We start from the raw sequence: 21,318 nt of genomic DNA, 5'->3' as shown, positions 1-21,318 counted from the left end.
CGTTCCCATTTTTATTTTTCTCTTCTTACAATCCCCGCGTACTACGTTGTTGTGACACTGTAGTCAACTGATATGTCAAAATGGTTTCAGGTTTAGTCATAACATCATGAATGAGGAAAAAATATAAGGAAGAGATCGAGGATTTGTAGAAAACAAAGAAGATAAGGAAACTAATAAAAATTATAGCTATCGACTATGAGGATACGATATATAAAAATGGCTGCGGAGTAAATTTTTTTTTCCTTTGTATACCTAGTTTTTTATTCATTTATTTTTCTTATCACGAGCCTCGACAAGTCTGATACTTATTATCAGCATTAGGCGAAAAACTAAGCGACTATAAGTTGCTGCTATAATCTTGTGTATCACCGTTTTGCTCTTGTACGATATATATTAGATATACATGGTCTTCCGAGTAGGATAGTTTCAAAGAATTCTACGAATCGGCGAGTGTAGTTTGTAAAATGAACTCGACCGCAGGTTTGTCTGGAAATAAAGAATATATAAGAGAGAGAGATAAATAACCGGTCCAGCTCCTCTCGGCGATGCGGGATGCGGGATGTTGGTCGGTGGTGGTTGGCGCTGGACCAAGTATTCTGACACTGACTGATACGCGTATACAGATATATCTACACGCCCATCCTGTATAATGTATACACACGCAATCTACATATCGCGAAACGCCTAACTGCCGAGGAAACGACTCGTCGCTTTGTGTTATATTATCCGCACACGTCGCGAGTGTTACTTTTCGATGAAAACCAGGCCAATGGATCGCCTCCTCGGATTGACCAAAGAAATCAGTACCATGTACCTCAACGCAGTCCGGACACTCTGGTCACGTTTATCAACCCTGACTTTCGCACTTCCTTCTTCAGTTGCACGATTGGAGCATCTGAACGATGAATATTAAGGTTTTCCGACGTGCCCGTCACTTTGAAAAGGAATATCTCCGCCTCAGAAGTTCATCTTTTCGGTAAATCGAACGGCAAGTAATTCAGAAGTACGTTTGGTAGACATGAATCTCTTTCAGAGCTTCTTGATCGCCAAATAAGTTCCCCTTCTCAAACCGCGACTCGCAGACTCTTAAGTCGGTCAGGAGTTTACAAGTTCCATTGAGGAATTAAATTCCATTCGAGTAAAGAAGACCATTTTCACATAGATAGTGGTAATTAATAGGCAATCGAGTTTGTCGATTACTACGAATTAACCGGCGATGAACGTGGATCATCTCACATGACGTGACGGTCACAAGTTATTATTGTTCATGAGGCTTATAAGCATGATGCATAGAGATATCGAATCAGACTTGTGGTTTTCTGTAACATGTGCACTCCGATTGCACGAGAAATGCAATGTGATGCGGTTTTTCGATCGGTTTTTGTCTGCTCGACCGGACGCCACGTGTTGATACAAGGATACGTTGACAGGCTCTTAACAAGACTGTCACGGATATCCGCGGATCTGCCTGGAAAATCGAGTCAACGACAAACATAACTGGGCTTTACAAATGAAAAAAAAAAAAAAAAAAATTCCTTTGACCCGATCAAGGAAGCTGAAATATGGGACAATCTAGACTAGTAAAGCACGTATTATCGTAAGCAATGCTCCTGCACCCTGATATCTTTGTAACGCTTAAATTTGTAAAAATTTGTTCAAATGACAACAATAAAAAAAAAAAAACAAGATTCGTTATGTTGTCTCTAAGTTACTTACACCTCTTGTTAAAATAGAATGAGAGAAGTTAAGGGAACACAGTAGTGTTGATCTGATCGAAAGATCACTTGTCACTCCGGATAGTTTGTTGAATGAATTTGTCAAATTTTCATGAAACTCGGGAGCATTCTGAGATTTGGATCGTGATTTAAACTTCCAGCGAAACGGATGGTTCGCCTTACGTTATAAAGGTACGTTATGTCAAAAGCCTTGTTCCGAAACAGTGAAGCGTGTATAACATCTTCCAAGTAGCAACGGTTCCATGGTCCGAGGGTAGACATTCCTTCAGAGGACTCGAAAGAACTCCTAGCCGCTTCCTTTGCTTTCCTGGATGATGAGCATACTTGGTATAGAGCGAATATAACGGTCATTATTCATTAACACAAGAATGGAATTCTCCCCCGTTCGTCTGACGACCCATGGCATGTATGGGCTCTATTAATACTTTGGTCAGAGAGACGAGCTGGTGGAGTTGCCATGTGTAGGTGAATCTCATGTACAGTCTAGAGGCACAATGCCTCGGTCCATTCCATCGCCACGCCACAATGACCGTAGAGCATTTATTTGACACGTTGGCTATTTGACCCAAAGAGATCAAGGGGTTACACGAACCAGCATGGAGGGTTCCAAGCTCCTAACTCACCGAACCAACACACACACGAGACATGGAGTTTGAAACCAGCACCGCAACCATCGCCAGCCTGCAACGTGGTTAATGCAGTGACTCACAAACACGTGGTTACAAATTATTGTTGGCGTATCGGTTGTGTGTACAGCTAAGCTTCTTACACCCAACGCATCAGCAGACTCCGAACCTTTCTTATAACTCCTTCGACTTCCATTCGATTGCGACTACTTCATGACCATAACCAACGACCAGTGTACATAGTGTACCATGTATACTGTATAGCGTGTTTACCAGCGATCTCCACACTTCCATTTCAACGAGTGCAGCAGTGGTTGGTAGGTACAAAATTGCCCCATGGACGACCGTATTTTCTCCCACAATCAGTAGAGTTATGTTTTTGGGAACTTTGCCTTTTTCAACATTATATTACTGTAGTGGTGAAATCTACGATGCTGTCAATGCAATACCACAACGGTATATAACTATTCTACGCTAAAGTAGAAGAAGAAGAAGAAGAAAGCACATGCACAATTCATGACTGATTGATGTTTGGACCTTTTTATATATTGACCCTTTTTAGTCGAGTATCCTTGTTCTTGGGTGAAACATGATATCAAAGTTTGACCATTCCGTAGATCAATAATAATTAATGAAAAAGGTTGACGTTCTTCGTTTGAAAACAGAATTCAAACGCTGCTTTTGTTTCGCGTGCAGCGTTGGGTGACCCAATTTTTGTTTTATAATATCTCTAACCGTCACGGCTGCTGGACGGTACAACCAAACCTTATACCAACACACGCGAGGAGATAATCATCGAAACAGATGTTTTCACGCATTTATTTTTTTTCTCTCGTCCATATGATTTAGGTAGGTAGGTACACACATACGCGGTGAACCTTGTGACGTATATAATATTTATGACGTAGCTTGTCGACCGTTTCTAAGCAATAATGTGATACTCTGTAGCACACAAAACTGGCATTGCACAGTGGTTCTTTATCTATTTTGTATAACGTATGAAATAAGTTTTATTTTCGACTCGCGATCAGATTGGACTTTGGTTTGATAACCATAGCTAAACTAATCGTAAAACGTAGCTGTAAACGCAATCTTAATATTGATATGAAAATACCGAAGCAACGGTTTTGGTTTTCTTATAATTTTCATGCTATTTGTTTAGGATTGAAAAACATCGAGACCCTTCTTTGGAAAGAATGATACAACAATGCAATTACTGGCGTCGTCGGTAGACAAAGTTATTATAGATATGGGGTAGCCTGAAAGAGGCATCAGCGTCGTTATCAGCGAATACAACGCGTGAGTCATTATTCTCGCTTCACCGAAGAGTGACTTGCTAGCATAAGCAAGCACTTTGCGGACTTTGCGCTTTTCGCCTTTATAAATGAACAAAGAATCTAGACTGACGGTCTCGTCGCAAGCAGAAGTTTTCAGAACCAGCATCTTGACGAGTCGCGAAGCGATAACGACCGTGCTTGTGGTTAATTATCGTACAATATGCGTACATAAGGCATAGATACACCTTACACTCTATGAAGAAATGTCGAAAGTATCATGCGAGAATTGCCGCTTTGTTGTTGTCATTCTTCCTCTCTCTCTCTCTCTCTCCCTTTCTTTCCTCACCACGATAAATAGTTATCACAATACCGTTGATCTCAAAATCATGCCATTTCAGGCTCTTCGAGACGTCGCGTCGAACCTCTCAAATGATTGTCCAATTTCCTTACACACGTGCCGAGTTCTGTGCAAATATTCGTTTATAACAGTAGATACGAGAGGCTGGTTCTGGATGTAGATTCCCTTACCGACATTCACCGACGCTCAGCTGTATCCAGAATCAGGCTCTTCTATTAAACAGATTCCCTTACCAACATTTACCGACACTTAGCTGCATCCAGAATCGGCCTCTTTTGTTATACAGATTCCCTTACCGACATTTACCGACGCTTAGGTACATCCAGAACCGGCCTCTCCTGTCTACTTGTAACGAACAATTAAACTTCACGTCTGGTTTTTCCACGCTCATTCGAAATCGTGAAACGGAGAGAGAAAAAAAAAAAAACGAAATCACGAAAGAGGCTGCACACCTCAGAGTTTGGTGACAACCTCTCCTTCTCATCGTCAGCTGTTATATACGTATTTATATTATACCATGTATACTCTTTGCACTTACAAAATCTAAAGTCGTCGGCAACGACGGATCGTGCATTAGAGAAAGAGCGGAGATGAGATCAAGTTTGCCCGCGGTGGGGTAGGAGAAAATGCAGCAATACGGAGTCTGGTCACGTACGCGATGGTAAACAGGTCTCTATGCTGTGCTCGATGTATCGGCGACGATGAATTCTAGCCAATTCACAATCTTTTACCTCGTCGAACTTTGTCCCGTGATATTTTAATTTAAAACGTATAGAGAAGAGTGATGCTGTACTGAATTGTCTGGGAAAGCCTTGCAATTGATACTACAGTATACTTGATACGAATTTATCCACGTCAAAATATACATATATATTTATAATGTCACAGGTCGTCTCGTATCATCGCTGTTGAAGAAAATTGAACTTTCATTCAGATGAATCAACAGATTCTCAGGCTTTCAGACTATTGCCATTTACAAAGAAAAGAAGGAAAAATAAATCAAAACTTTAGCTATGTTAAATGGATTTTACTTTTCGTATTTGGTGAATAGGTAAAGAAAAAAAAAGAACATCACATGTGATCTGCACCTGAATAGAAAATCTAAAAAAATCCATTTTCAGAATTCTGCAAACACTGATGATTTTACAATCTTTGAAAATTCTTTGCAGTGATTATTATCAATATTCGAATGAATCTGGTATGAATATTTTGACTGAAATATAATTTTCGCCAACAATTTTACCGAATATAATCTCTCTCGACATTCCACGATTTCGATAATAATTTTTTTACACCCACGATTTGCAACGCAGTATGGCAATTAGCGATTATTGTTCAAAAATTATTATCTACATATAATATATCTATAATACGACGGATATAATTTTGGTTTGCGAAAGAGGAGAAAAGTGCAAACCGTGAGATTCGGGCAAGCAATAAAAGCTGCATAAATTCTGCAAGTTCATATACATAATCTACATATACATATATCTTATAACGGAATTGGCACGTATTGACATACATGGGAGAATACGAGAATCTTTCACCCACGGAATTCAAATATATCGCGCAACGTAGGTATACCTACGTACAATTATTTACATACATACATGTGTACGTGCACTTCGGAGTTACGCGAGGCGATGAGTAAATAATTACATAAGAGGTATTTATTGAATATGCTAAATAAACGACGGCGCATGAGAACGCAGAATTACTTATACTAGCACATGATCGCGGATAGCGTGGCATTGGGCCACTCGTTTCATTTACTTTCTTGATCCTCTCGACCTTGTGTGAAAAAAGCTTGCCACATATGCACGTATACGAGCTTTAATGGGTCCGCTCGATTGACGAGCAAAAAAAGGGTTTTTTCAAGAATTTTTCGATAATTTTCAACTGTAGACATTGACAAAGGCTTTTTTTGCAAAATTAACAAAAGCCGACCTTTCTTCGAAAAAGTTGAAAAAGAGCGCTAATTTGCCGTTTTTTGTAAAAAAAAAATATACTTATAGATGCTAAATCTAAAACGGTTCGATTTACTGGTTTCATGTTAACCATCTCGGATAAATCATCAACACCGCAGACCCAATTTTTCAGACTGATTTTCAACAACGATTTTCGTGTATAAAAAGTGATTAAAACTTCTTAAAAGAATTTTTGAAAAAAGCCTTTGTTTTAGAAGAACTTGGTCGACGCTGTAAGCCTACAAGTTTGAATATATACTCAAGCTCGAATCTCGCGATCAGGCACGTGTGAAAAGAAATCCGATCCGAAGAGAAGGCCAAGGTTAAGGTGAATAAGGAAAAAGCTCCGCGGGTGAAAACGTCACTCGAGCCACCGATGAACGAGGAAGCGGCTCCGTCGCCTTCGAAATTTAATTCCTCTCTCGTTTATTTTCTTTCGTTTCTGCAGATCTTCCAGACCCATCTCTGCAGGCCTCGCTGGCCAAAGGGTCTAGGCAACCTTGACCAGATCCTGTTCCGAGCACCAAAAAAATAATAAAGAATGTAACAAAAAAACTTATGCTGAATAAAAAAAAAAAAACTCAAACAGAGTATAGAGCTCGGTTTTTTTTTACGTCAAATAGGTAAATTAATTATTAATAATCAATATTCATTTGTTATACGTAATGTAGGTTCATATTGAAATAAAATCTTCTTATCTCCAAGGAATTGTAAAGAATTTATTTTCACCAATGTTGGAATGGGTTTGAAGATTCCTGCGTAGAGATGAATGCGATCTCGAATAGTATTACAGAGCTCGTTAGTCAGGATCCCTGATAATAAATTCCTCTCTGTAATCTGTGTTTGGTTAACCAGCACGTGGTCGTGGCAGCTTATCCTTATCTAACGTAAACCTTGCCTTCGACGTTCTTCGATCCTTTGTTGCAGCTCTCGCAGCCGCGCGACGCACGACCATAAAGGAATTGCAAAACTTCTCCTAAAATGGCGCATAATTTATTATTCGATGTAAGAATATCGTGGGCGCGGCCTCCTCGTAGAAACAAGCAACATACAAGATGCTTTCGTTTCGACCAACTTTATTACAGGTTCGTGTAAGTAACACGGATTTTAAATTTCCGGCTGCGTAAATTTTTTTTTCTCAAGTTTTCTTGTTTGGTTGGTTTTTTTTTTTTTTTTTTTTTCTTTTCTTCTGCTTCAAACATTTTGACTTAGGATTTAGAACATCAAGGAAAAGTATAAACAGTGATACGAAATACAAATCGTCTGGATATTGTCAATTTTTCACAACTCGATTTGGCTGCTCGCCATTTCTCGAACCGGAAGTCGCTTATTTCTGCCAAAAACTGATCCGATTTTTATACGAAATTTCTCGTTTCTTTGAAACTTTGATTACAAGATGAAACTCGACGAAAGATAATTTTCCGAAATCCGTGTCAGTTCGAAAACGAACTTCATCGTTGTTCGATTCGATTTGAAATCGTTGATTTACAATTTTTTATTTTTCAGCATGATCGGAATCTAAATGAATTCAAAAAATAAAATTCACTGAAGGTTTTATAAAAAAAGATTTCTTGGATATAATCAACGTTATATGCCTTTGGTCGGTTTATTTTTTCGCTCGCAAACGCGTATAAATTCGAGAAATTTAATAGCCGGAATAAATTTATTATTCTACAAGTATCACAATGCCGTAGCGGTAGCATTTGTTTCGGGGTGAAAGTGACCACCCTGTATAAAACAACCGTAATATGCATGTGTGTTATGACGTATGCAAAACATACGTTTGTAAGTATCATGGTATGCGCTGCTGCGGTTGAGTAGGGCAAGGCTGGACTTTATACAATAATCTCTTTCCCATTCCACGCGTTGATGCACGAACGTATCGCATACACGCGTGTAACCATACCTGTATAATACCATTGTGAAATAATCATGACGAAACGAAAGAGTATGAAAAATATAAAATCAAATCGAGAATGAGAAAGAGAAAAAAAAATGTGCGATTGCATTGCAGGTGTACGTGTTTCTGATCAAATTCTCTTCTTCTTCTTCTTCTTCTTCTTCTTCTTCACTTTACACGTTAGCCTTGGCGTAATTTGTCTAAAAATTTCTCGGAAAATTCTTCAAGTATAAATTCAAGCTTTGAAACGATTCATCAGAGCATGAAGAGATCATCGTGTAGTTATATTTAAACGTTAAAACGTACGATCACGTCTCTTCATGTATGTAGGTATAGATAAGCCACACACGTAGGTAATCTAATGTGTGTAAATATACATATATATATACACCTGTGTGTGTATTTATTTGGCAGAAATACGGCCCGATACTGAGAAAGTTGCAAAATATATTTGGCAAAGTTTTTTATCGGCTGGAAAATTGCCAATTTAACAGAAACTTCCTCGGAATCGCTTACGTTATATATATATATATATAAACGTGTGTAGATATTCTAGATAATGTCGTCTGGTTATTGTATTTTTCTTTTTTACATTTGCTATTTATTTGATTTTTTTTTATGCCTATTCCGGGTTTATACAGACTCGAAGGTTCGATAAATCCATTCGCTTTTATAGCGAACAGTCTTGATTTTCGTTTTTTCACAATTTTCCGGTGATATACTTGATATTAAATAATGCTCAAGTATATGAAACAGGGGAAGATTTTCTGAAAAATCGATTACCGCTATTTATTTTGCAGGATTATTGTAACGATGCGAGAAAAACGAAAATTTTTTAAGAAAAAAAAAAAAAAAACAAACAAACAAAATATTTCAAAGTCGTCCAAAAAGTATTTCTTTACACAATTAAAGGCATTTTGAGTAAATGCTTTTATTTTAAAGTGAAAGTTTTAATTCTGGCAAGAGTTACGCCGACGATTTTTCCAATTTCAAATGTCGACGTCAATTTTCTCTTCTCACAACTGTTAAGTAAATCTTTCATCACACCGATCACATACGAGTATAATAACCTGACTTTTAAATTCCTGTGACACGTTTTTATGATTTATTCCTTTATTTTCTTTCTTTTTCGCAAAGTGAAAAGAATCGCGTATGTATCGTTACTCTTAAAAATTTTCCCTATGCTATTATATCGTTAACAATATATGTACAATATCGGAGATAATTAAATCGACGATCCGTACGTTGACACGATGTCGTTATATTCTTACAGTGTTATTTGTGCAAATTAGCACGACTCTCAACACAAAGAATATCGTTACAAACTGTGCCCGTTAAAACAGAATGAAAAAAAAAAAAACACAAAGAAAAAAATGATTCTACAACGATTTACAAAGTGTAATTAATAAAGAATTCCATCGCCAATTTTTTGCACGTATAATGATAATTTTTCGGAATACAGAAATAATGTCAGTTAGAGAAAATTCAAAGGAAATAAGATTAATTATTGTTATCGTTACAAGCGATAAAATCGCCGATCCTATAATTATTCAATAAACGTAAATATATCCTTCGTCCTCGAGCGAAAGAATTCTTCCCACAAAGTATACATAAATTAAATATAATGGTATTTGGATTGCAATAAATACCTGTTCAGCGTATAGAAAAGTACGTATATGTATAACATCGAAGAGTTAACGGTAAATTCGATTTGCTAATTCCTGCATGTGGGCGTTGGTGCAGATATGAGGCGAGGTTAATTAATATTATATAAATATATATATACCGTAATTTATTAGCATGCAGTACAAGTAAGTATTAAACGGTTTCTCAGCCTGTTAACATGCATCGACTAGGAACTGTTGCCGGAGATGTCGCCAATCCGATTTCGCGAATTCCGCAAACCCCGTATAATATATTAATCGAAGAATTTTTTTCACCCGGAATAACGAGGAGGAGAAACGGGTTTGCGGTGCAGTGGGAAGGATCAAATTTCTCCTTTCCCCCGCCGAAGGACACCTCCGAGATTTTAGCGTCGCGTATCGCGTCGCTCCGATCGTTCTACCCGGTATTTTCCTTCCTCTTACGGTACTTTTTTCTTTCGTTGGAAATTTCTCAGGACGTGTGTAAGTATCAATGACGTACGAGGTTTTTTTTTCGAATTTTTATCCTCATCAAAGTTGTAAAAGAACTTCGATTTCCGATCGACGTGAATTATATAGCAGATATTTTTCAAAATCGAGATTTTCATGAAATATCTCTCGCAGCTGGCTGTTGTTGTTTTGCTTTTGTTTTTCTTTATTTTAAATTTTTATTCCTAACAAGAAATATTTGATTTTTAATATCTATAATCCTAATTTCTTAGGTATGTGATTGAAAGTTTTTAATAAATTTCGGAACATGAAGATGGAAAGAAAAGGGACAATTATAAACAAATCAAAACAGTATACAATGTGTAATGTATGTATATATGACATAGACGGAGATTATGCGGGCATGCCTGGGTGACATTCACCGAAAGTCTTTATTCGGATGCAAATGTGAGTATAATTTGAGAATTTGTATGCGCCACACTCTCCGCATTGTGTTCTTTTATTATAATACTCATATTATACCTATATACGTATATATGTATACCGGAGGGTTAAAAGTAGGTTCCCAATTTTCATATGGTAATTCGCGTGTAAACATCGCTCAGGCTTGATCCTTGTACAGGTATGTATTATAGATTTCGACTTTCAACGTGTTTCAGGTGGTAGGTATACATGCATGCATGCATGCATGTGTATGTGCATAAATACAAGCAGCGCCAAGTGTCGCCGCGTGTCCTCGAGTCAAAGAGGTCCTTCTCGGCTCATCAGGATAAAAATTGATTCCTTTCTTCTTCAGCCACACGATTTATATGCGCATTTATACACACCGAGAAAGATGGAAAAATAGAGGTGAAGAGAGAGAGAGTGGAGAGGGAATGAAGAAAGAATTCTCAGCGTTGAGTCAACACAAAGAATCGTTCAGTGCCTACATTATAATGCAAAACTAATCGCGCAACGATCAATGACTTGAAACAATCAGAATTTTTAATCGACTAAAATCTAATTTTCTTTTTCTATCAATATTAAAACAGACTCAAGATTGCAAAGCGTTGAATTTTCTCAATTACTATTAGAATCTCTTCGTCTGATCTGCCTTGAACTGATCGAAAACCTCGTGGAGGTAAAAACTTGATAGAAGAACTAAAATATCGAATTTTTAGGAGGCGAGAGTAGAATTTTTCGAATTATCGAAATGTAGAAAGTCCGTTAGTATAACAAATTGAAAACAATTGAAAATTGAGAATTCTTCTACATATATATTCTCATCTTTCGATTTTCTTTACGTCTCCATACTAAGTATTTAAATTTCAAAAATTAAATTTTCGTTTCTCGTTAGGTGCTAATTTCTTTCAGACTGCAATAAGTGATCCGATTAAGATGTGCAACAGAATTAATTCTTATTGCGACGCAACTCTGAGATCTTGAAGGAATTTATATATCTCTCGTGAATACTTGTAAGAATAACTGCCGAGTAATATATAAGTACATACGTGACAGTGCCTCGGTTCTGGATCTGGTGGCCTACTTGCAACATTATTTCATCGGCATTGCAAACCCCACGCACAATGATCACTGTGCGATACACTTGCGAGCTCGATGCGTGTAAGATACACGTATCGTATATCTTATACGTGTATGTATACGATGTATATAATAATGTAAGCAATGACGTGCAGAAATTATGCATGAAACGGAGTGAAAATCCAAAGGGTGAAACTTGTAACGTAACAACGCGAAGCTGATAATATTCTGAGTAATAAGTGTCCTGTGTCCGCCAGCACAATGCGCCTACAATTAACGTCACTCGCTCAATTATGCTAAATTAAACTAGAATTTATCACACTTATTATTACACACAGCTTTGCCTGCTGCGGCACGAACGCCGTTGAACGCGATTAATCGCGTTTCGTAGCACCGAACTTGACGGAGGAAAATGGCGAAATTTTCGCGTAAGAAGTTGGAAGTGAAGATGATGCTTCTTCTTTTTCGAAAGAAGAATTTTCGGGGACTAGAATCGTCGTGAAGTTCTTGATGCTTCGTATACTTTACGTCAAAACTTGGAGAAAGTTAGAAGCGTGGAAAGATGCAACGCTTAAAGTTCAAGTGTGGCAGGAAATCCGATCGCTTCGCGATTTTAAATCCCAGCTTTACGATTACGAAGGTCTGAGGAGATACCGGACAGCCGCCATTTTGTGAAATTGCAATTCGTTTACTTACGTGACGAGATGACAAAAGGAAAAAGGGAAAAAATAAGACAAGTAAGTTATTGTATCGGTCTCGTATTATTTATCGCGTTGATCGACGCGAGGAAAAGGCCATTATTCGTTAGGAGATAACGAAGAAAGATATCTCGGATAATCATCAGGTGTGTTTTAAGGTGGTGTTAACGGTTCCAGGAATCGGCGAGACATGGTTGCCGTAAGGTAATTCCAGGATTTGGAACCGCGGTTAGACGATAAAATGGAGAAACGTTTTGAAACGGGTCACTAATAATCATTACAGTAAACACGTTATACGTGCGAGCCGGCATGTCTTCGCTGCCAGATACATCATTTCTCGGAAATGCATAAGAATGTCGGTTCTCGATGTAGTTATAACAGTTCTCTCAATCGCTAATCTCACATCCGAACAATGACATCTACGAATGCAGGTTAGGGATGTTCGATTTTGAATCGATCTTCAGAAGAGTCGATCAGGAAAATCGAGCTTTTGTATCGATTTGCCAGTCTTCGATTTTCGAAAGAATCGATTTTTAAAAGCTGGAATCGATTCTTTTACCTGCTTCTGGGTTCTGAGGCAATAATACAATGAAAAATCTTATTTCAGAACACTTAGAAGAAAGAATAACTACGTCAGAGAGTATACAGTAGACTTTGAGGTTAGGATTTTGGTTATTCGCTTGGTTTGAGGTTTCGATCATTCGCTTCATTTGGAGTTTGATTTTTTTGAAACACGTAACACGAAAAGATCGATTTCAACAAGTCCGATTTTTCGCCCTTCATTTTTAGTAGATTCGATTTCCACACGTCCGATTCCGAATCGATCCGAAGATCGATTTTTTACACAAGATTGAACATCCATAGCGCAGATGAAACTTCTGGAACATTGAAACGCGGGATGATTTATGGCGATTGAATTTGTTTTCATGCTTATAGAAGCCCTCGAATAACTTTTCTAGCGAGAAAGGTTCGCCGCTCAGCGCCACCTGGCGAGTTTTTTGTTCACAAACCTCTGTATCCTTATAATAAAGATATGAAACGCGGAAAGTTTTCAATCGGAAAAAATTCTCTGGAGTTTTATAAACGTTTCAGACAATGTGATACACTTATAAGTATACCTAATCGTAAACTATCGTATTCTCAACAATGTAATAGAGTCGCGTTTCCGGCTAGTTTCCTTTGTTCTTGACTGTTCGAAATTCGTTTATTGTCTATATTCGAGATCGTTGGAACGATTGCGGTATTATTGTAAGCACACACATATCCTTAGAGCGTCGCAACACGGAATGCCGCATGTCGTGTGCAATACATACTCTTCTGACCTTGTCACACATAGTTAAGGTATTTTAAACGCGTTCGCCACTTAAGGAACATGTAGGCCTCACGCGCTGCGCAACCTTCGGTCTTATGACCATTTTCAGACTCCGTTATATGCGCGCTGCTTCGATATTCGACGTCGGAAATCGAACGATCAAAGCGCATAAAGTAATCTGGAAAATCAAATCCAAGTTAGAAGTAAAACGAAAACTTGTTCGCAAATAGCCGGAGCTGATTTCTTACTTCTAATTTCGCAATTTATCAATGGAACTTCATTTACCGGATTTACAGTTTCGTTTTCTGTTTCCAGGCCTCGTCGTTAAAAAAAGTACACCTACTTGCATTAATATAATTATTCTAATTTTAGTTATTAACGAATTATAGAGAGAGTAGATTTTCATGTCAGTTTGATAATGTACAGAGTTAATTCTTATCTTAGCGTACGGTTGAATAAAATTGGTGATTTTTAATCGGAATAGGGTTGAAATTCTGGATTTGAAAAGTTTCGAAAGCGATAAATTTCGGATTTTTTCCTGACCAAACTTAAAGTAAGGAAATCAAACTTTGACGAAACATCAAAGATTCGGATGTGCCGAAATTCTACGATCAAGGTGAAAATAAAAAAATCTGAAACATCGAAATTCCAAATGATTGTCGCCACTTTGATCTCTCTTTATTTTGTATTTTCAATATCTTTACGCTCGGAATTTCGGTCATTCTGATTTTTGGTTTTTCCCATTTTTCCCCAGTGAGAATATTTTAATTACCTTAACTTTGCTCAACCGTAAGTTGAATTTTCGTAACTTTGAGCCTCGGGGTTTCGGCCCATCCGAGACATGTTTTTTGAAAAAGTTTGGTTTCTTCACCTGAGGTTTTGCCACGAAATAATTGGTAATCAAACGTATTCTGACCTTTTAAAATTCGGAAGAACTCAACCCCGCCCCTCTGAATCATCCATCAAGTTTCGAATTAAACATATATAAAAGATTAAACATCTGTCTTCGCTTATCACTCACTTCCGGCGAGATGAAGTGACATCTAAACGACAGATTATGCATCGTATAAATAATCCAGCTCGTATACGTATAAAAAAACCGCAAATGAATCACGTATGTTTGTTCACGCTGCGTTATAACGTAAGTTGCATAAGAGTCGATGCTTTCTTCGAAATGTAATTACCAGGTACAGATATACCTCATAAGTACAGAGTATTTATCCAGCACCACTATTCTACGTAGAATATCACATAGTCACTCTCCCTTATCAACTACATAACGTATATGTACATTACACTCTACACACACGTGATTATGTATATATATATGTGTAGATGCGATGTGACGACGGAACGAAACGCGTGTCGTGACGTCAAAGATAACGCGCGTGATCGCGGCACGTATGATCTTTGTACACATAAACGTGTATAACGTATCTATGCATGTACATACAGAGTCCCAGAATTCCTAGAGATAAGAAAAATCAACTCGCCCGCGCATTCCGCGACGGTCTTTGTTTTCTCTCTCTCTCTCTCTCTCTATCTTTCTCTCTATCTGTCATTGTCCGCGCTCTGATTAGTCATCTTGGTGAAAATCAATTCTAAATCTAGAAACTAGTTTGTGCTGTGAAAATAGAAAATAAAAAAAAAAAACATCTCGAAGAACGAGGAAATTATCGTTTTACCCGGTACATAATGACTTGTACATACACACACACACACACACACACACACACGAATTCGATTCTTACACCTATTTGCGGTGTAAAAAATTATTGCCGCACAAGTATGGCTGGATCGACGAGGATAAATTGTGGATTCTCTTCGTCGATGAAATTTTTTTTTTTTTTATTATTTATTTATTTTCTTCTTGTTATATATTAAAGAAATATTTGCAAAACTTCGTGTCGATCGTGTCACTCAATTTCAGCCGCTTATTTCTTCTTCCGTTACTCGAGACGCGGAGGACGGAAAAAGAGATATAAAAAAAATTCAATTTGCGAAAAAGGATGAGAGAAGGAAAAGGAGGAGGACGAGGAGGAGGAGGAGGAAGAGGAAGAATTTTCGCACAGGCAAAGTTATTAAGCTTATACGCAAATGTTGAGTGTGCCTGTACAGCTGCATGTACTTAAGCATCTTATATATATATATACATATATATATATACATATATACATATATATATATATATATATATATATATATATATATATATATATATATATATATATAGATATTCTGCATGTATGCATGTATTACTTACAGGTATAGCCTCACTACAAACGCCGAGGGCAGAAACGAAGCCGTTCTCCGTCAGTCTGTGCAAACAACAAACACTTAACAACGATTCGTTTATTCAGTGGCCATGCCTTATACGTATACGTACATCTCCTTCGTCGAAAATTCCGCGGCAATTGAAAATCCAACTGTTTTTTTTTTTTTTTTTTTCTAATTATTATATCCAAGATTTTACATTCAGTAAGTAAGTAAGTAAGTAAATAAGTAGTAAAACAGTAAGGAATAGAAATAAACTATATTTTCTTGAATTATCACGCTACCGAAAAATATTCTACCACAAAAATTGTGATTTTCTTTATTGTATTAACGTCACGTATGGAAAAAAATAAATGTTCATTGGAATTAAACGAAGAATGAAGAAAAAAAAAAAATAATAAAACAAATAGAAAAATTTATTTTGTTCTTAGCTTCAATTTTTATATTACAATAATATTATACGGAACCGTGACACGAAACAGTATAAATCCTGTGGAATATTAAAGAGGAAAATATCTATAAGCCATGAATAATGTTTTGATTGATTACATAACACGATAGTTCGCAATTGTTTTTCAGCAATTTTTTGCATTTTTTTTCCTTTTTTTCTCTTTTCTTCATTATCGTTAATTTTGTTCTTTTTGAAATTATTGATTATCATTATTATTATTAACATTATACACGTACGATCGTAAATTTTGGTCACGAGACGCGAAGTTTATATCATGTCTGTATAAAATATTGAAACGCGAACTGAAATTTTTATCTTCTCATTCGCCTCGGCGTTTAGAAACCTGATATTCTTGCAATAAATATATAAAATTTTCTTATCGTTCAACCGCTTGATTCTCAAATATACACGTGCGGCGTAATATTTCAATAACAATATATACATTGTACTTTTTATTTTATACAATTTATTATCGCCAGGTTATAAATTATATTTTTGAATATTCCTTATCTAATAAATACTATATCTGAAAACACCATTATAATCGTGGTAGAGAAATTTTCAAAACCTCTTATGGAAATCTGAGTACCAAAATTAGTGTTTACCCAAATCCAACAGCAAGCAATTCCGCGGGCTTTAATTTATTATACCCTCGCGAATTAACCACTCGTGCAAAAGTTATGTATATATGTACATTTTGGAAAGAGGAGAAAGAAGAAGCAGAAAAAAATCGCGCAAGGTACGAGAAACGAGAAATAAACAAGAACAAAAAAAAAAAAATAAAAATAAAAATAAAAAAAAAGGAAATTGTAATGATAAAATAAATAATGAAAAGAAGAAAATCCCGGACAAAAAGCAAAGAAATAGAATAAGGAAGGAGAGAGAAAAAAACATATCAAAGTTTATTTTCGTTGGTAATACAGCGCGTATAACGCCGGTTCATTGAACCATCGAGGATTATACAGTGTAAAACGTATAACGCACGTACCTCTTATTATACTATATATATATATATATATATATATATATATACTTTGCAGTGTATACATAGGAGCTCTGTTTGTATGAGATTAGAGATTTGGGTTGTCGATGTTTGCGCTTATAAACTGTCACGCATCGCTGGAATTATTTTGTGAAAAATATATTTAATATTTATTAAACCTATATTATTGTAGGAATCGTTTAGCCCGAATATTTATTCAATTATCCAATTACACGCGTTATACATATTTCTAAACTTGAAAAACGTGCGTTGAATTTACGTATCGTAACGGTTTATGGATGTAATATAAAGTTATAAAATAATTTTTAAAGAAACAAAGAGGGAGGGAGAAAAAAAAGAAGAAGAAGAAAAAAAAAAGGAACAAGAGAACGAAAACACTGGTCGAAACAAGGAAAAAAAATTTGCTTACACGTATTTTATAGTCGGAGACGTAGATTTGATTGAAATTTCATAGGAGCTTGAATCGAACGATTTATATTATTATATATACATCGCGGTAATTATTAAATCAATTTATACCGATTATCCCCTTGGTGAGAAACTTGATAGAAATTTTTCTTTTTTTTTTTTTTTATCTTTCAGGTGATAATTATTCCACGCTTTGTGTGTGTGGTTTTTTTTTTTGTTCTTTTTTTCGCATCTCTTTTCCTCTAGATCGAAATTTGCAATAGTTTCAATATCGCGTCATCGTTGTTTGTTGCGTTAAACAAGATCAGTGTTTTCTTTTTTTTCCCTATTTTCAAATGCCCTCAACTATCAAGGCCTTTGAGATAAGGCGATATAACAAGGCAGATAACCGAGTGATATATCGTGTGTACGCGATAACTCTTCACGTACTCTGTATATGTATATATTTATTATACATACCTACGTATCATATATATATATATAGCTTATAAGATGCATGAGAAAATTGCGCGTTGTAAATCGTTGAAGTATACTTTAAAAAATTGTCGATCGATCAATTTCTAGAAATATGACAGGTCTCTATAGATATATGGATAATTCGATTACATTCTGCATTCTGAGATATATCCAGAATCGTTATCGACGTAGATTTTGAACCTTGTTCTTCGGGCCTCGCTTCAAATATTATGCTTAAAATATAAATCTGCGCAATTATCGCTCTCTCTCTCTCTCTCTCTCTCTCTCTCTCTCTCTCTCTCTTTCTCTCTGTCTTTCTCTCTTCAATCGGTTCTTCACAATCTTAATCCGACTTTGACCAATTTCACGCGATCGTATATAATTTGCAAGTAATTACATAGCAACGGTTAACATTAAACGCGGAATTTTGATTAAAAACCGTGTCAATTTCAAACTTCTTTATTTACCATATTTAAATTCTGTCTCGTTTAAAACGTTTCTCCGCTATTCTATATATATATATATATATATATATATATATATAAATATCACTAAGAAAAGAGTTTATTTACTGTTAACAAGCGTTTATGTATATATATTTTTAAATATGACGAAATAGATTTTTTGTTATTAAAATCAAGAATTTAATCGAGCCAAATAATGATCGATAGAAATTTGTTAATACGTAATATTGAAAAATCATATTCTACTCAACTAGAATTTGATAATAATAACGAATCATTTGCTATTAATAATAATATAATAAAAATGAATAAAATTAAATTTATACTAATTATGCGATTAGTCATTAATACGTACATATTTAAGTTACATGTGTTTTAAATGATTTTTACGACTTGTTTGGGTGCGTCACTGGACGTTTAGAAACGTAGAAAAATATACCCACCATCAATAATTCTCTCCGCACCGTTCTTCTATATACATATTATATATCTATCTATATGTATATGTATATTTATATAGTTATATATACATATACAACGGTTATTCGTTCTTTCCTCGCACTCAAGTTAAATGACAAACAGGCCCCTTCCGCCCCCGCCCCCGTCCTCCGGCGATAACTCGACGGATTATATTCTTAACGGTGAAAGTTTTTCCTCTCCATATAATACGGAGTTTAGTTTTATTTATAATACCAGTCGGAGGTTGAAGTAGGTTCGTATCACCCACACAAGCATGATGCACCTTGCATGGAATTGCAGGTTAAACTTTGCCCCTTGCGGACAAAACACTTCATAAGCAACATCGACGTGTTGCCAATCATTTCTGCGAACATTGCTACGACTAGCTTTTATGGATAAATATATGTATATGTATATACATACATATATATTATATATCGTTATTACAACAAAAGAAAAAAAGAGAAAGAAATTAAATGGAAAGCGTTCCCCTTGTGACTCTTATAGGCGTAGCAATTTCTCAACGTCTTGTTAGAGGGAAAAGAACTCGAGCGATATAAATATAAATATATATATTATATATCTAATTGATAGACAACAAACGCCAATTTACATATTACTGCAGTCTGTAATACACATGAAATACTATAAACGATTCGAATGATTATTTAGTCAGTTATCAAATCGTGAGAAAAAAATCGAGAGTTCTTTAGTATATTTTTATGGTTACTAGTGAGAAAAATGAAAAATCGAGATTTATAATTTAAGGTAAGTTAAGGTAAAAAATCTAGCGCGAGTTACGCAGAAATAAAGAAACTACTTGAATCCTATGAATTTACAATTGCGATTTTGTAGAATCCGTGCAATTCTTTTTGTTTGCATCAAATGAAAATGTGTTGGAGTATTTTTGTTCAGTGTTTCGAAATTTTATGATAATTTTACAACGTATTTCTTTCTTTATGTTAAAGCTCAATATCATTACTTTTTATTAGGCTTATATAAATAAGGAAATAATAATTATAAAGTTTTGAAATTTTCAGGGTTTGTTTCTATCGTTACAAGCAACAACTCTGCCCAAGTTTCAAATCAGTACCTTGATTTATACCAAATATAGTCATGCAAAACGAACTAACTAATTATAAAAACTACATGTACTTAACAAATAACATTTAAGACTTTAAGTTAACGTAGAGGCTTAAAACTTTACACAGAATTTTTTCTAACGATTTCAAACACATCTCGAAGGCGTCCCGATGAAAATTTTTCCGACACCCAAATAAGGGCCACCCTAATACATACATACATACATACACCCTTAAGTCCTTAAGTTCAACCGAGAAAATACACCCAACTATCAACAAACCGATTTCCCTAATTTACTCGCGTACTCAAAATGCTCCGTTCAAATAGTAGCCCGTTTGGATCTGAAGTTCCTAACGTATCATATTATAGCTAGACGCTGTTTCTGCGACACATAGTATAGGCACGTATCGAGGCTTCGCGTCAGTCCAATTTAAGGAATTATTGTCCTTACTTAGGGCCACTTAGGGCCCGTACTGCACGTACGAGTATACATGTTATATACTTTAGTCAAGGGAGGCCCAGAACCACTTAAACACTCTTCGTTTCGTGGCGATAATCAGCTATTCATGCTCGTCTCTCTCTTTCTCTCTCTCTCTCTCTCTCTCTCTCTCTCTCTCTCTCTCTAACTATCTTCTCTCAAACACACACAAAAATGTCCCCAGCCAACGACGCGACGGGTTGACCTTACCTAATTGCCTACCTTATTTTCAGGCACGTTTTTCTCCATCCTTCCACCATGGGCTGACGCTGCGTTTTCAAAAGCATTGCACTGCACTGCACTCCGGAACTTCACTTGTTATATGATAAATAATCTGAATAATATATGAATATTGAACTGTTCTGTTTGTCGAAAGACCGATCGGACAACGCGACAATTTTCTTTTACAGATATTCTCAGATATTCTCAGATACGATTAATTTGCAACGGCAATAGTGCTCAGTGTTTATAATAATTAAGTCACACAGGCAGTTCAATTTGATAATTTAAAATCAATTCACCCCACGCACGTTAACACTCTGTTAAAAGTACTTTTACCGACCGACGAGCATCGCAGTTGGCTTAAGACTGATCCTCCGGGGCTTTGAACTATAGGTATGGTATACCTGCTCGAATCTCAACCAAAACAGAAAAATGTCAACAGAATTTCGGCTGCTATTGATAGATCGCTGACGATGAGCTAGGCTTGTACGGCTATTGTTATTATACAAACGGAAAATCAACGCTACACTTT

General features: G+C 36.1%; 1 long non-coding RNA gene across 1 annotated transcript in view; it reads right to left on the bottom strand.

The window, feature by feature from the left end:
- The window catches only part of LOC124416568, a 34,355-nt gene extending 13,275 nt beyond the window's left edge, over positions 1 to 21,080 (bottom strand). Inside the window, exon 1 of the long non-coding RNA XR_006930779.1 lies at positions 20,787 to 21,080. This is a non-coding gene — a long non-coding RNA (uncharacterized LOC124416568). The remainder of the gene's footprint in view (positions 1 to 20,786) is intronic.
- Between the last annotated feature and the right edge of the window lie 238 nt (positions 21,081 to 21,318).

Source organism: Diprion similis, chromosome 2 (assembly GCF_021155765.1).
Source record: "Diprion similis isolate iyDipSimi1 chromosome 2, iyDipSimi1.1, whole genome shotgun sequence".
In the NCBI taxonomy this organism is placed as follows: domain Eukaryota; kingdom Metazoa; phylum Arthropoda; class Insecta; order Hymenoptera; family Diprionidae; genus Diprion; species Diprion similis.
Note: the sequence above shows the minus strand (reverse complement) of the source record. Positions and strands in the feature narration are given on the sequence as shown.